Here is a 14,557-nt window from a genome sequence, read left to right as displayed (position 1 = left end):
GGTCAGTGTGACGTCGTCCATAATCTTCCTCAGTCTACTATTGACAGAATGGTGATAGAAATGATAGAATTATACAATTGTTTGTTAAAGCATGGTGATGGGCCATCAAAAATCACTACCAAAAAATGTTCTTTTGAAAACAAATATGTATTCATTCCATAAAATTTATTTTACTCCCTATAGAAAGAATATGTGCTACCAGTGGTATTGTTCTAGAAGGCAATCAAATCATCCCTTTTATCAAAGCCAGAGATGAGATTGTTTAAGAACACGTCATCTAAACTGTACCAGAGGAGCATTTTTCTAGAGGTAAACAAAGTTTGATTAGGGGGGGAAAATATAGGCAGGACAGTCTCATGCTGCAATGAGCAATCCCAACACAATGTTTCAGGGTGACCACAAAGATCATTTGACATGATTCCCTGCTAGACAGTTTTTCACCTACGTCCAATTCTTCATGTTGTTTTCACTCTTAGGTTTCTCTCTTAGCTTCTTCACTTTTCCCTTACACTGACCAAAGGTGCCACTAAACACTGCTTAACTTCAATGTGGGTTCTCGGGGTTCAAAGGATAATGATACCTTTTTAAGTTCATGTTGAGATTCTGGCCCAGTTGTGGGGCTTTAAGAAAAAAGGTACCTCCATTTCTTAGTTTGGAAAATGGACACATGAATACATACCTGAACTCACAAATATAAACATGAATAAATTGCCAGAATATTAGACTTTAAACTTGTAAAATTATTTACAAGAGCACTTGATAAATTATTAGCATTAGGTTCAGCTATTTTGTACTAGAGGCAAATGGCTCTTTCTCCAGCTCAAAACTCTTTATCAAGGGATAAATAAATAGTCCTTACAATTAGGTAGTAAATATAAAATCCTGCTCTACTGAAGTTGACTTAAACTTTGCTCCCAAATTAAAGACCCATGAAGATAAAGTTGTTTTTACTATAAATTAGAAAATTAGGGATTAGAATTTTTGAAACGTGTATGTAAAATATTGACACTTGGTGTATGCTTATTTGTTAAAAGCTCTCTCAGTTAACATGCATGGAAGGATATAGATACAAGGAGATAATTATACCAATTGTAATTTGTCTTCCCTGGAAGAGAAGAACACATCCTCCTCCTACTAAAATTGAAGGTGGCCATAGGACTTGTTTTGTACTATGATATGTGAGCCAAAATGGCATGAGTCACTTCAGGCAGAAGCTTGAAGTCTCACTCTTTTTCTGACAGCAAGACAGCCTTCCCCATCAGCACAGAACCTGGAGTGAACATATAGTTGAGATTCAGGCAACCGTCATTAGTAAGGTGATATGAGTGAGAAATAAACCTAGCTTTGAGATTTAGGAGTCATTTGTTACTCTGTATAACAATCTGTACTGATACACATGCAATCAAAACATTTAAGTAAAAAGTCCAAGAATCTATATGATCTGTCTCTCAACCTCATCTTATGGGACTCTTGATTTGGCTTATCACGCTGCCAGTATATTGACATTCTGTCTATTCCTAGAATAAACCAAATTTTTTCTAGCCTCAAGCCCCTGAACTTGAAAATCCTTGAAATCTTGAGTCATAATATCACTTCCTAGAGGTAGCTTTTGTAGCTACCCTATTTCAAAGTAGGTCCTTTTTCCCAAATCATGTTTACCTACCTAACCCCATCTTTGGTACTTCAAAGAACACTTCTAATAACTTGTGATTGTTTATAAAGCAGGGATAAAAATTTATATGTCACAACTCAAATGTACAAAATAATGTAAATTTCCCCCCAAGAACTAATTAGAGGAGATTGTAAAGGCATCTTTCAGTGTAAAATGTTCACTTTGGGATAAAGATTATGTCAGATTCAAAGCTTAAACTCCACTAAGACTATTTTTTGCCACTTAAATTCTAGCAGCTCAAAAATCCTAAAGTCTTATTTTCTAATCACTATGCAATGAAACTAGAAATTAAAAAATAGATATCAAAACAATAGTTATTATAGTTTAATAGTAATTTTCTAAGTGCTTTGTCAAGGAGGATATTGAGAAGAAAATAGACTATTTAGGAAAAAAAAAAAGAATTGAGAACATGTGGGATAAGCCAAAAGTATGCTTACAGAACAATTGTTATAAATTTCTCTACTTCTATATTAGATCATTTTTTACATCAAAAACTTTTAAAGAATTTTTTTAAAACATTCACATTAAGGTTTCTATAAAGAAAAGTACAAAGAAAATGAGGACTTATATAAAACAAATTTTTAAAAGCAGTAAAATGTTAAATGCTTTGTTTTTTTTTAAAATTCCCTCCAGATAGACAAATCCTAACAACTGTCATGAATAATTTTAAGAGGATAGCAACAGAAAGTTTAAATACAAAAAGATTAAATTTTATGCATAACTACTTAACCAACTACAAATTAAATTGGAGATTTTTAAAAAATAAAATTTACCTAAATTAATATAACACAAAGCAGAAAACCAAAGTAAACAGATTTATAGCAGAAATGAGAAGCAATAACAAGAATGACTATCTGTGTGTAACCTGTAATAATACTTGATAACACTGGTAATATATTGGATTTATTTTCATTTTATATTTTTTCATAACTGAATCGTAATGTGTTTTATTTACACATTGCTTTTCAATTGATTATAAGTATTGTCAATGCAGTGTTTGAGTCATTTAAAACAGCTCATCATATGGCTGTAACTTACATTACCACTCACCTGAAGGTTTTCTCTAGTTTGAATGCAACTACAAAGGAATAGTTTATTTATTTATTTATTTTAATATTTTATTTATTTTTTAGTTTTCGGCAGACACAACATCTTTGTTTGTATGTGGTGCTGAGGATCGAACCCCGAATGCCAGGCGAGCTTGCTACCGCTTGAGCCCCAGCCCCAGCCCCCAAAGGAATAGTTTAGGCACAAGTTTTTGTTTGCATCAGAGGATATTTTAGAAAATTTTCAGGGTTCATAAATACTTGATGCCTATCACCAAATTCTTTTCTAAAGTCATATTGTTAGTAATTATATAGTGAGAATTTCCATTTTATAGAACTCTCATTGTCCTTCAGGGTACTATAAATGTGGACACTAAGACATGCCATCATGAGCAATGGCTTACCACTATTATGTTAACTATCACTTCTTCATTTACTATGAGGGTGGACAGATTTCTATCAGCTATTTGTATTTTCCCATTGGGGAATTAATATCTTTATGTTCTTTGGCCATTTGTCAATTGGAATTTTTGTTTTCTATTGATATTTATAAACCCTGTTTATTTATTTATTTATTTATTTAAAGAGAGAAAGAGAGAGAGAGAATTTTTTTAATATTTATTTTTTAGTTTTTGGCAGACACAACATCTTTGTTTGTGTGTGGTGCTGAGGATTGAACCCGGGCTTCACGAATGCCAGGCGAGCACGCTACTGCTTGAGCCACACCCCCAGCCCCAACCCTATATATTTGAGTATTATCTTTTTGTCATGTTTCCTGCATATAAATTTCTACTTGTGTTTTGATTCATAGTTTGGATTGTGATATTTTCTGACACACAAACTTCTTTTCATATTTCCATGTAATCAAATTTCTCCCTTTGTGCAGGCTTTCATTCCTTTTGTAGTTGACATTTATTGTTTTTGCCTGCTGAGCATTCATTCCTGCTTTTTCTGGTAATGCAGTTTTTCAGCCTAGTATAAAATTCCTTTTATGAATTTTCCAGAACTGACTTTCCAGTCTTACTTTTTGGCCAGAAAAGACAGATATGTGACCCACTCTAGACAATCACAGGACTTTATTTCCCTGACAACAGTGATTGGTTTAGAGAGATCAAGTAACCCAGACTGGACCAATGATCACCTTCCCTAAAATTTGGTTGATGACACAGAAAAACTCACAAGTTACAGAAAGTATGTGAACTTGGAGATTTCAGCAGCCTTATTCTGACTCAGCTTTATGAACCAATAAATTTCCTTTCTAAGCAAGTTTGAGATAGGTGTCTGGTTCTTCTGAGCAGCTCTCCAATTCTCTCAAAGTCAAGAACAAAATTCTTACAATGTCCTGAAGACCCCATGTGATGCTGCTGCACTCCCTCCACCATAGCTCTGCAAACTTCTCTCTTTTCTCCTCCATGGACTTCTCTACTCCAGACACTCTGCCATGTTTCTTGCCTTAAAATTGTGCACCAGCCCTTCGAGAACTCTTTAGTTATACATATGATTTTCCTCACTGAAATTTGTTCAAAGCTTTCTCAGTGCAGTTTGCCATGATTATCTTTTCTAATGCTGCAAACAATCTGTAGTCTGACCCTATACATGGGCTCCTCTACACCACACTTTTCTGTAATACTTATATATAATTTATTCATTAAATTCAATTCAAAAACTTATTGATTGCTGGGCGCTGTGGTGCATGCCTGTAATCTTAGTGGCTTGGGAGGCTGAGGCAGGAGGATTGCCAGCTCAAAGCCAGTATCAGCAAAAATGAGGCGCTAAGCAATTCAGTGAGACCCTGTCTCTAAATAAAATACAAAACAGGGCTGGGGATGTGGCTCAGAGACAGATGCTTGCCTTTCATGCAAGAAGCCCTGGGTTCAATCCTCAGTGCTTGAAAAAAATTATACAAATCACACCACACATATATATGCTCTCTGCTCCTTGAGGGTAAGGATTTTGTCTGTTTTGTTCACTGAAGTATCCCACATAAAAGAGCTGTGTCTGGCACATGCTAGGTGCTCATTAGATACTTGTCGAATAATAAAGAAATTCTGCCTAGAAACTCTTGAAAAAAAAATCCCTTTTATGAGAATAGTGACTGCCTGACTAGAGTTTCTTTCTTTCATTTTTAGGGAAAAATAGAGAGGAAAGATGAATTAAACTATTGGCTATTAGGCAAGTTAACAGGAGGGCTCGGCACTCTGTCTCAGAGGAGAGATATCAGAACAACAGAAGAGGAAATGTTTGCACAATTATCATGAGAACTGCCTTTTGGTTCAGAAATTATGCCTATTCCTTACTTAATGCAATGCAAAAAAAAAAAAAAAGAGAGAGCAGGGAGAGGATGTGTTCATTGATTCTGCCACACACAAAGCAGGAACTGTATTTTGATGTTATTGTGATTCATCTTTTTATCTGAAGGCAATGACGGAGAGCTGTTAGATATCTTTGGCCATGCTGCCCTTCTAAGACAACGACCTTTTTGTGGCTGAACACAATGAAGGTTGACTTTCACTTACATCAGAGCCTCTCATGAGTTGGACAGCTTTCCTATAGGCTGCCATCCTGTGAGTGCAGTCACCTTCAGGCTGTGGCCTGCAAGGTCACCAGGGAGCAAGATGATACAACCAAGACCCAGGAGGGATTGCACATAAGTTCTGTTTCATTGACCATGACTTAGTCAACTGAACCTATTCTCATCACCCAGAAAATGTAGTTTGGAAGGAGAATTAAATGAGTTTGATTACCTAGGCTTGCTTGTGCTTCCCCTCTTTTGAGGGCAAAGATGTGGTCAAGCCCTCTACTTCCATTTTCCAAGACCAAGTCTGCCATATCAGCCTACAGAGGGGAGTCAGATTATCTCAGGTGAAGGTGATTTAAGCAATTCCACACTGGACAGAGGACAGAGGTGGCTGGGGGAGGGGGGACAATATGTTGCTGTGCATTGTCTTAGATAAAAATTTGAGGATGTGGTACAATTAACCTTTGCAGGGTCTCCATCCCTAGAAGTGACTTCTCATTTGTTATTAGGAAAATACAAAGAAAACCTGATCTAGGGGAAGTGAATATGCCTTATTTTTCTAAGTCCTAAAATGTATAGCTTTTGAACTTCAAAGGTCTTTCTTTCTCTGTCTAGAGATAGGGAAATGTTTTAGACGTTCATCTATTTCTTTCCTTTTATTTGCTTTATTAGTTGTATATGTGATTCCATTTTTCCCAATTGACAAGTGACTTTTAAAATAGTTATGGTTACATTGCATTCAGCTCCTTGTGCCCTGAGTTTATTTAATGTATACTTAATTTTACATTTATACAAGGATCTAATTTTTGGGCTACCTCCTCTATTGTTTGGGGGTTATCTTATTGCAACAGTTTTAATTATTGTAGTTTTAACAGTATGTGCTAATGTCTAGTATGGACAATTCATGCCTCAATTTTCAAATTTTCTTGGTTATTACTTAACATTTTGATAAAACTTAAAATAGATTTATCATATTTCTCACCTATAAGTAGCTGCTCTTTTCCAATTCTTTCTCTTTCACTATCCAGAAAAATGGATGAGCCAGTCAGTTTGTTGGGCCCATGCAGACGTTAAGGGTTCAGGGATCTGTTAAAAATGCAGCTTCCTGAAATGTTCCAGAGAAGAATAGCGTTCCTGTTCATCCCTGGCCTTGTGACAAGGCTGAGCTGTGGTTTGAATAACAATCAGTTTCTGAATATTCTGCTCCAAAGACATTTCCTGACTGTCTGGGCCTCCAGTCCCATCAATCTCTCTTCTGAGTCATTTGGTTCTGCGTAGTGTGTCAGGAGGCAAAAGCTAGGTAAATGTCAGTGTGTCTTGAGTGATCATCCTCTTTAAGCAATCATCCACTTTGCAAGCAAGTGCTGAAGGACTGAACAGAATTGGTCTGTTACAGGACCCTTCATCTGCAGAGTCCAAGACACAGGGATATAGCATTTGGTTATCAAATGCTTCTGCTGCCAAAGCTCAGGTTTGAGTTATTCCTGAAACAACTGAAATGTCTTTTGGTTCTATTTCACCGGATCCCAGGTGTTGGATCCAGCTCAGCTTAGACTCATTAGCAGCCTAGTCTGGCAAAGACTGACATGTCTGCCTCCTCAGAGATGCTGTATCCTCTAAAAGATCCAGCACAGCAAGGGGTAAAATACTGCTTTTTGTTTTGTGGTGAACAGAAAAGAATAAATCTGGACAGAGAATGCATTAATACCTAACATTAAATAGCATTCTTCATTGTTCAAATCACTTTATACATGTCAACTTAATCCTGACAATGAGATAGTGATATAATTATCCTCACTTTGTAGATGAGCAAACTAAGGCACCAAGAAACTGTTATTTGCACAAGGACATACATCTGGTAAGCAGCAGGGCTGTCATTTGAATCCAAGCCAAAGGTTACTATCCTGACCACTGTGCTACCACTGGAATCACCCTGGAGACTTTGATGAATCACAGATGCTGGACCTCAACCTGGAGTTTCTCATTCAGGAAGCCCTGGGTAAGAACCCAAGATTTTGCACCTCTCACAACTTCCATGTGATGTGGTTGCTATTGCTACTCCAGGGACCAAACTTTGAGAACAATCTTCCTGCACTAAAATGATTGACAGATGCATTCCCATGAAGGTGAAGAAGAATAAACAGACCTGGAGAACATTTAAACCATGCAGCTAATTCTCAGTTTAAGCCAGAATATCTATTTTTCCAGTCCATAAGGCAACTAAAACCTGGCATTGCCTGCAAGTTGCCAGCTCCCTCTCTGTTCCCGTTGGGTTCATAGGCAGCCATCCAAATATTGAATAATACTAAAGGCACTGGTTAAGATAAAAAAAAAAAAAAGAAGAAGTAGAAGAAAAAAAAACACCTGGGTTAAATCTCAGCCTTGTGTTTTACTGTTTGACTTAACCTTTTTCAGCCTCAGTTGTCACATTTATAAAATAGTAATGATTATTTACCACTTAGGATTTTAATAAAGGTAAATCTTATACATTCACACATACAACAATGCCTGTCACACAGAAATAATGGTGGTGACTTTTTTGTGTGTGGAAAAAAAAAAAAGGATATCTGGTTTCATTCCTTCTTAGAAACCAGCAGAGGAATTTAACTTTGAGAAGCCATCATAGGAAGAGTTTCCAGGGTCACATTAGGTACCCAAATTTTCTCCACAGCTTTTAACTATGACGATAATAAAACAGAATATGTGTATGTGTGTGTGTCTCTGTGTGTGCATGCATTTAAAAAAGAATATAAAATAAAATAGAATGTGTGTGTGTGTGTGTGTGTGTGTATAACTACCTACTGCCTTCCCACTTGTACTGAAAGGAGATGGATTTATTGACTGGGTCAACTCAAGAGCCATCTTTCCCTGTGCAGAAAAAAAACAGATGAACTAGAAAAATGGAAGCTGCAAGAAAGGGAGCAGCAATCTAAATGATGGTAAGCTGGGCAACTGCTAAAGAAAAAAAGATAATGCGAAATAATTTCACTTCATATTATCAATGGGATCACCTCTGAATTATTGAACTATTTGTTAAGTTCTTTTTACCCTTCCACTCATTTATTTAGCAAATACATCTTGAGCCCCTGCTTTATGTCAGCCATGACCCTAGTTTCTAGAGACACAGGCAGAACCCCTTCTCACACAGAAGAGGGAAGGGCGATGTGCATGAAGGCTGAGGGAAAATGGTAGGCAAGGCCAGTGGGTGAGGACCCGAGAGAAATGAGAACTCAGTTCATGTGGCCATCTGAAAGAACAGCATCGGGCAGAGGGGACAGCAAGTGCAAAGGCCGGCAGGGCAGTTCACAACCAGCCATTGTCAGGGAGTAGAAAGTCTGGAGCAGGACCAGGTCCCATCCTGGGGAACCTGGTAGGAAGATAGCTATGTGTAGACCCATTTTATTCTGGTTTAAAGCACAGGAGGGACATGATCCAATTTTGAAAGTGAATTCACAACACTGTCACCCGAGGGAGTTGGACTGACTCCAAATGAAGTCTCTAATTTTGGGGCCTGGATATAGAGGTAGAAAGAAAAATAGAGAATGAAGAGCAGGGATCTAGGAGAAAGACATAGGGAGAGATCAACCCAGACCAAGGTGGAGTCAATCTGTTGGCCTTTACTCACTTCTTGAGTTCCTACCTCGGTTTTCTCATGACCTTAAGAAGTAACTTACTAAGTATAATGATCTTGTCTCCAATTACCTTGGATCTCAATTCTCACTGAATATTAAAATCATGTAGAGAGCCCTGCCCAAAACTAAATTAAGGGATCTTCTACCAATAATTAGCCAGTATTCTTCCAAGGTATTGTTAGGGGACAGACAGATGTGAGTGGTGGGAACATGAGGTCAAGCGAATAATTCTGCAAAACTGGCCCACCGTGCTGACCCCCACTTTCTAAGAAGTGGCCCTGTCTGGCCTCAACGGACAGAATGTCACATTTCTCAGCAAACTACCTGTTCCCAGCAGGTGAAATACAAGCCTGAGATAATGTGGATGGGAGAAACCCTGGACACTTTTGTGACCAGATCCTGAAACTTGGGAGATAAAGATAATTCCTCCTAACAATAAAATCTGTAAGAATGTATGGTTGAGAATCCCATTAGAATTGCTCAGCATAAGCCAAGGGGACCTAGAATGGTCACGGCAGTGGGAATTTGAAAGTCTGATATTACCCTGCTGTCAGTCAAAAGTCAAGAGGTGGACCTAGGTGGGACTCGGAAACTTCTCTGGGATCCCCAGTAAAACCAGGGTGAAGAGGCTTGCTGTTCCTTGCCTCTCTGAGAGGATCCACTCTCTCTCCCTTGAGAGTGTGTCCTCTTTCCTTTGTCCTCTTCCTTCAATAAAGCTCATGCCTGTTACCAAGTGACATGTCTGAAGTCTTTCTGACTTGATCACAAGAATCAGGGTTTGAGGCAGTGGAGGTGGTGGAGGGGGGCGGCGGTGGACAGTGGTGTTCCTTTGAGTTAACTCAGTTTCCTGGAAGGCCCCAGCTTGTATCAGAATCAACATAATAAAACCCAAAGAATGAGGAATTGTCCCAGACTAAAGGAGTCTAAGGAATCATAACAGTTCAATATAATATGGGATCCTGGAAAGGAACATGAGTGGAACAACTGGCAAAATTTGTAAGTCAATTTCCTGATTTTGATCAGGACCCTGTTATTATGTAAATTTGTGAACATTTGGGAAAGGGGCATGAAACATACAAAGTAATTCTTTGTATTCTTTTTGCATCTTTTTTTTAAAGGTCTAAATTATTTCAAAATAGAATGTTAAAAACAAACAAACAAACAAAACAAAACTGTTCAGGCCACACCCCAAACCTATATGTCCACATTTTAGGGACCGAGGCCTGGCAACAGATGATTTTAAATTCTCTAGAATAATCTGAGTCTCCTTTCTAGAAGAGAACAGCACTCAGAAAAGTAACTGTACTCTAAAATCCTCCCTGCCCTGTTGGGAAAAGAAAAGAGATCAGAAGACAGCTTAAAATTACCTCCAGCCTCAGACAAGTATGCACTGTCACTGTCCTCCAGCTTCGGAGACAATTTTATTCCTACACTGTAGGATGCTCCCTTCCCTGTGGAAATTGGCAAACACTAAATACCAACCTCTCCCAGCAAATACTCATTATAAGAAAACGAGGCTTAATCTGCTTTGATTAATAAGGAGGCAGCAAAAGGCTGACCATGCACTAGAGGATTCGAGAAGAAAACAAAAGACAGGTAGAAATGTGCCCAGAAAAGCAAAGGGAAGAAAACCATGGAAGGTTAAGCAACATAAAAAGATCTCTGGATTCTGATTCAATTTTAGTGGTTGCAAAAACAAGGCTCTTGGCTATTTGCATATAAATGCGCTGGGGGTGGGGGAGCCACAGTACTCAGCTGTGCATTCTAACTTTCTCCTTAAAAATCTGTTCCCAAAGCAGCTGCAGGAATCAGCTGCAAATTCCAAATCTAAAAATGAAAGTCACGTGGCTGAACTGGGGTGGAGGCAAGGAGAGGAGGGGAGAGAGGGAGGGCACCAAATGGTGTTTCAGTTAACCCATCAGGTCCTGTAGCTCACATCCATTGCCTCAAAGCCTTTAAACATCTCAGAGCCCGGACTGGTCTTTAGAGCAATTGAATCAGGAACTCTGCAGGTTGAGGTCTGGCTATCATATCCTATGTTTAACTGTTTCCCAGGCAATTTGAATCAATAGCTTTGACGGACTATAAAGCAGGAATCAGTCTGGAAATTTCTGAAAAGGAAAGTACATATTTTAGACTTTGTAGGCCATACAGATTCTGTCACAGTGACTGGACTCAGCCATGACGCAGTCAGACAATACTAGTGTGCATGGCTGTGTACAGTAAACTTATTTATAAAAACAGTAGTTGGTAGTCCCAGCTTCTAGACTCTTGTTATTTAGAGTGTAAAGCATCAACATCCCATGGATGCTTATTAGAAATGCTTTATCTCAAATTCCAGGACAGAACTATCCTTAATTATAGGGTTTTTGTTTGTTTGTTTGTTTGTTTTGTTTTGTTTTCTTTTTAAACAAAAATATGGTCCCAAGAGGACTGTAGCACATTGAAGAAGTGAAAAAACAGACATAAGGTAAAGGATGCTGAAAGGTGATCAGCTCTGGACTCCAGAGAGTTCTGCTGAGTCTTCTAGCACCAATTCTTTGTTCATAAAACTGCGCTTAGCATTTAGGGTTATTCAGGGATGTAAGGGATCTTTTGCTTGAATAAAGACTTTGAAAGGTCTAAAGTAATGCAGGAATGTGAATTGTCCATAGGGGCAAAAACTCTGCTGGCTTCTTGCCAAAGAGGGAGCTGTCCAATGAGCAGGTGCTGGCTTCTCTGTGCTCAGTGGGCATGAGGTTGGGAAGGGCTGGGCTGGCACAGGATCTTATTTCACAGTCCAAGACACTTAAACCCCCATCTCTTCCAGGCCTGTCATTCACAGCTGCACAACTGCAGAGCCTGGGGGCAATTACTATGAATCTAAAGAACTCAGGCTCGGAATAGGCTGCTGAGGCTGAATTTCACCAACCTGATTTCATAACCGTAACATGAGGCTTCCTACTTTTATATCTAACCCTGTACCAATCAGCACCATGGCCGGTTCACTGCTACAGTGCCTAGGAACAGCATCAGAGGTTACAAGTTTCTGATGGGTAAATGGACACAGGAAGTAAGATGCTTGGTTTGGAGACAGCATCTGTCTTCAGATCATAAGTGACTAGTGGCCTTCCTATGTTAGCATGCAGAAGACCTGTAGGTTATTATTTGTTCCAAAGAAGCCATCTCCACTTTTCTTGCTGCACACAACTCTGGAAAATGACAACAGAAGGTATTTTTTAATCTGTTGCCAGGGGCAGATGGCCTAAGGGCCTGTGTCCTGGTCCATAAGGGTTAATGGGAATTTTGAAGGTACTTCCAGTATATTCTGTTTTCCCTAAAGCTGAATTGTTGAGAAGAAAGGTAATGAACTGAGCAGCTTTCTCCCATCACTTGTCTGCCAGTCAGCTGGGACCAGCCTGTTGTCAGATGATGTTTGCCATGTCCTAGAAAAATGCTCTCCCTGCAAAGCCCTGCCAGTGATTAGAGCGTGAGAAGAAGTGTGTACATATCGCTCCATAAACCCTTGCACCTGCCTCTGAGGTGTCTCTGTGGAACACAGTTTTGACACATTGTGTGGAGTAGACTTGGAGAGGAGACACGAGGGATGTCACACTACAATTGAGAACTGGGATGATGCCCTGAGCATCTGCAGCCAGAGGAGCCAGCATGGCAAGAGAACTGTTTTTGTCAAATCTACTGTGCAGATGCCTCAATTGGGCATCATAGTAGAAGACAAAGTCCCAGCCTAGACTCCATTCTAACAAGCCCCAGGTGAGGCTGCTGCTGCTGCTGCTGCTGCTGCTCTGTAGAGAATACCCTGAAACAGCCCGAGCACAGAGGTTTCTAGAGCACCTGTTCATTCTCTTCCTCAGACTTCCCTGCAAAGTATGGGTGTAGCAGATGTTTTTTTTTTTTTTTCCCCAAAGATAATCTCATCCACATGCTGTTCTCACAGTGACTTCCATGCTCCTCCCACTGAGAGGTGAGGCCAGTGTTCCCTCCCCTTAAGACAACCTCGCTTGTGAAGGCCAAGGAATTGCTGTAACTTTTAAAGGTCGGTCATAAAAGCTGATAGGGCTTCTTCATAGCCTTCTTGGGATAGTCACACTTGGGACTCAGCCACCATCCAGAAGTCCAAGCATCCCTGGAAAGCCTCAGGTGAAGTAATTGAAGCCCCTGGCCCATGGGACCTGCTGAGCTTTTCACCGACAGCCATCACCACTTGCCAGTCATAGGTGAGCTGTTCTAAAAACCTTCCCGGAGGAATTGGGGAAAATGGAATGGACCCTTTCTCTCCAGTCAACTTTGCTCCACCTGAAAGTATGTGGAATGGAGATGTGCTTGCTACCCTGAGTTCTTCCAATGGGCAGACTTGTGAGCAAAATAAATTATCATTGTTCCTCTAAGTTGGTGGGGGGTGCTTTATATGCAACAATAGGGTGGGGAATGTGGTGTTAACTACTCACTGGTCATCTTTTTACTCTGAATCACTGCACAATCTGATCTTCTTCATTTAAATTACTACCTGCTTAGACCTCTCTAATTGCCTACTGGATAACCTCAATAAGTGTGACTCTTTACTGCCTCCTCTGTCTTCCTCATTGTGCTACCCCAAATACATTTTCCATGTTATTTGGTGCCACCATCAATTTGGTTAATCCAATCAACATTTCCTAACCTCAACCCCGACAACAGATTGTTGTTGCTGGAAAATTGACACCAGTTGACAGATTGGTTTCTGTTTCTTCCCCTGCATTTTCATGGTTTGCACTGCCTGGATTTATGGCTCTCAGGGTCACTATGATGGTGTGTTCCAATTATTTCTGGGTCTTTTTCTGTTTTTGTTTTTTGGTTTTTTTCTCCTCACTACACAATCACTGTCCTCCAGACTATTACCAAGATGACTTTGGTCCTACTCTTCTATGGCTGCCCATTGCTCCGAGAAGAAAGTCTAAGAATAGCATGGAATGCTCCCTTATAGGTTGGCCTCAGCCTATCAGTCAAGCCTTATGACCTGTAATAACCACCTTATTCTGAGTTTATGCTCTCACAATATCAAATTTCATGGAGCACCCTATTCTTTCATCTCTATGCACCTTTGTATATGTTCTCTCTGGATAAAACATTTTCTATCATAAATTCTCCTCATCTTCTAAGTCCTTCTAAACTGAAATCAAACATCACCTCCTCCATGAAACCCTTCTTAATTCAGGTCTCTCTTATTTGCTAACAACTGTACACTCCTCTGTTGTTGAACTTCCAGCATTTTACTGCAAGTCATTTACATGCCTGTTTTTACTTCTAGAGAAGTGGTTCTAAATATGTGCTCCTCCAGACTAATAGCATTAGTGTCATTTGGGAAATTCTTAGAAATACAAAATCTCAGGCTGCACTTCATACTTACTGAATCAGATGTACAGGATGGGTACCCAGAAATATGTGTTTAAACAAGCCCTCTATGTTGGGGCGGGCGGATCTAGTGCCTGCTATGGTATCAGAACCACTCTCCTGGACCAATTGGATAAACATTAGAATCCTGTTGGAAGTTTTCAAGTAATCCTGCTTCAATTAAGATACTTTGGGAAGGGAACCTAGGTGTCAGTGGTCTTAAAGCTCCTGGGGATTCCAATGTGCAACCAAGTTTGAGCATCACTAACCTAGATCTGTTCTTCTCATAGTCTCCAGACCAGCAGCATAAACATCACCT

This window comes from Ictidomys tridecemlineatus, chromosome 5, assembly GCF_052094955.1.
Source record: "Ictidomys tridecemlineatus isolate mIctTri1 chromosome 5, mIctTri1.hap1, whole genome shotgun sequence".
NCBI classification, from domain to species: domain Eukaryota; kingdom Metazoa; phylum Chordata; class Mammalia; order Rodentia; family Sciuridae; genus Ictidomys; species Ictidomys tridecemlineatus.
The sequence above is the reverse complement of the archived record's forward strand: the minus strand, read 5'-3'. Positions refer to the sequence as shown.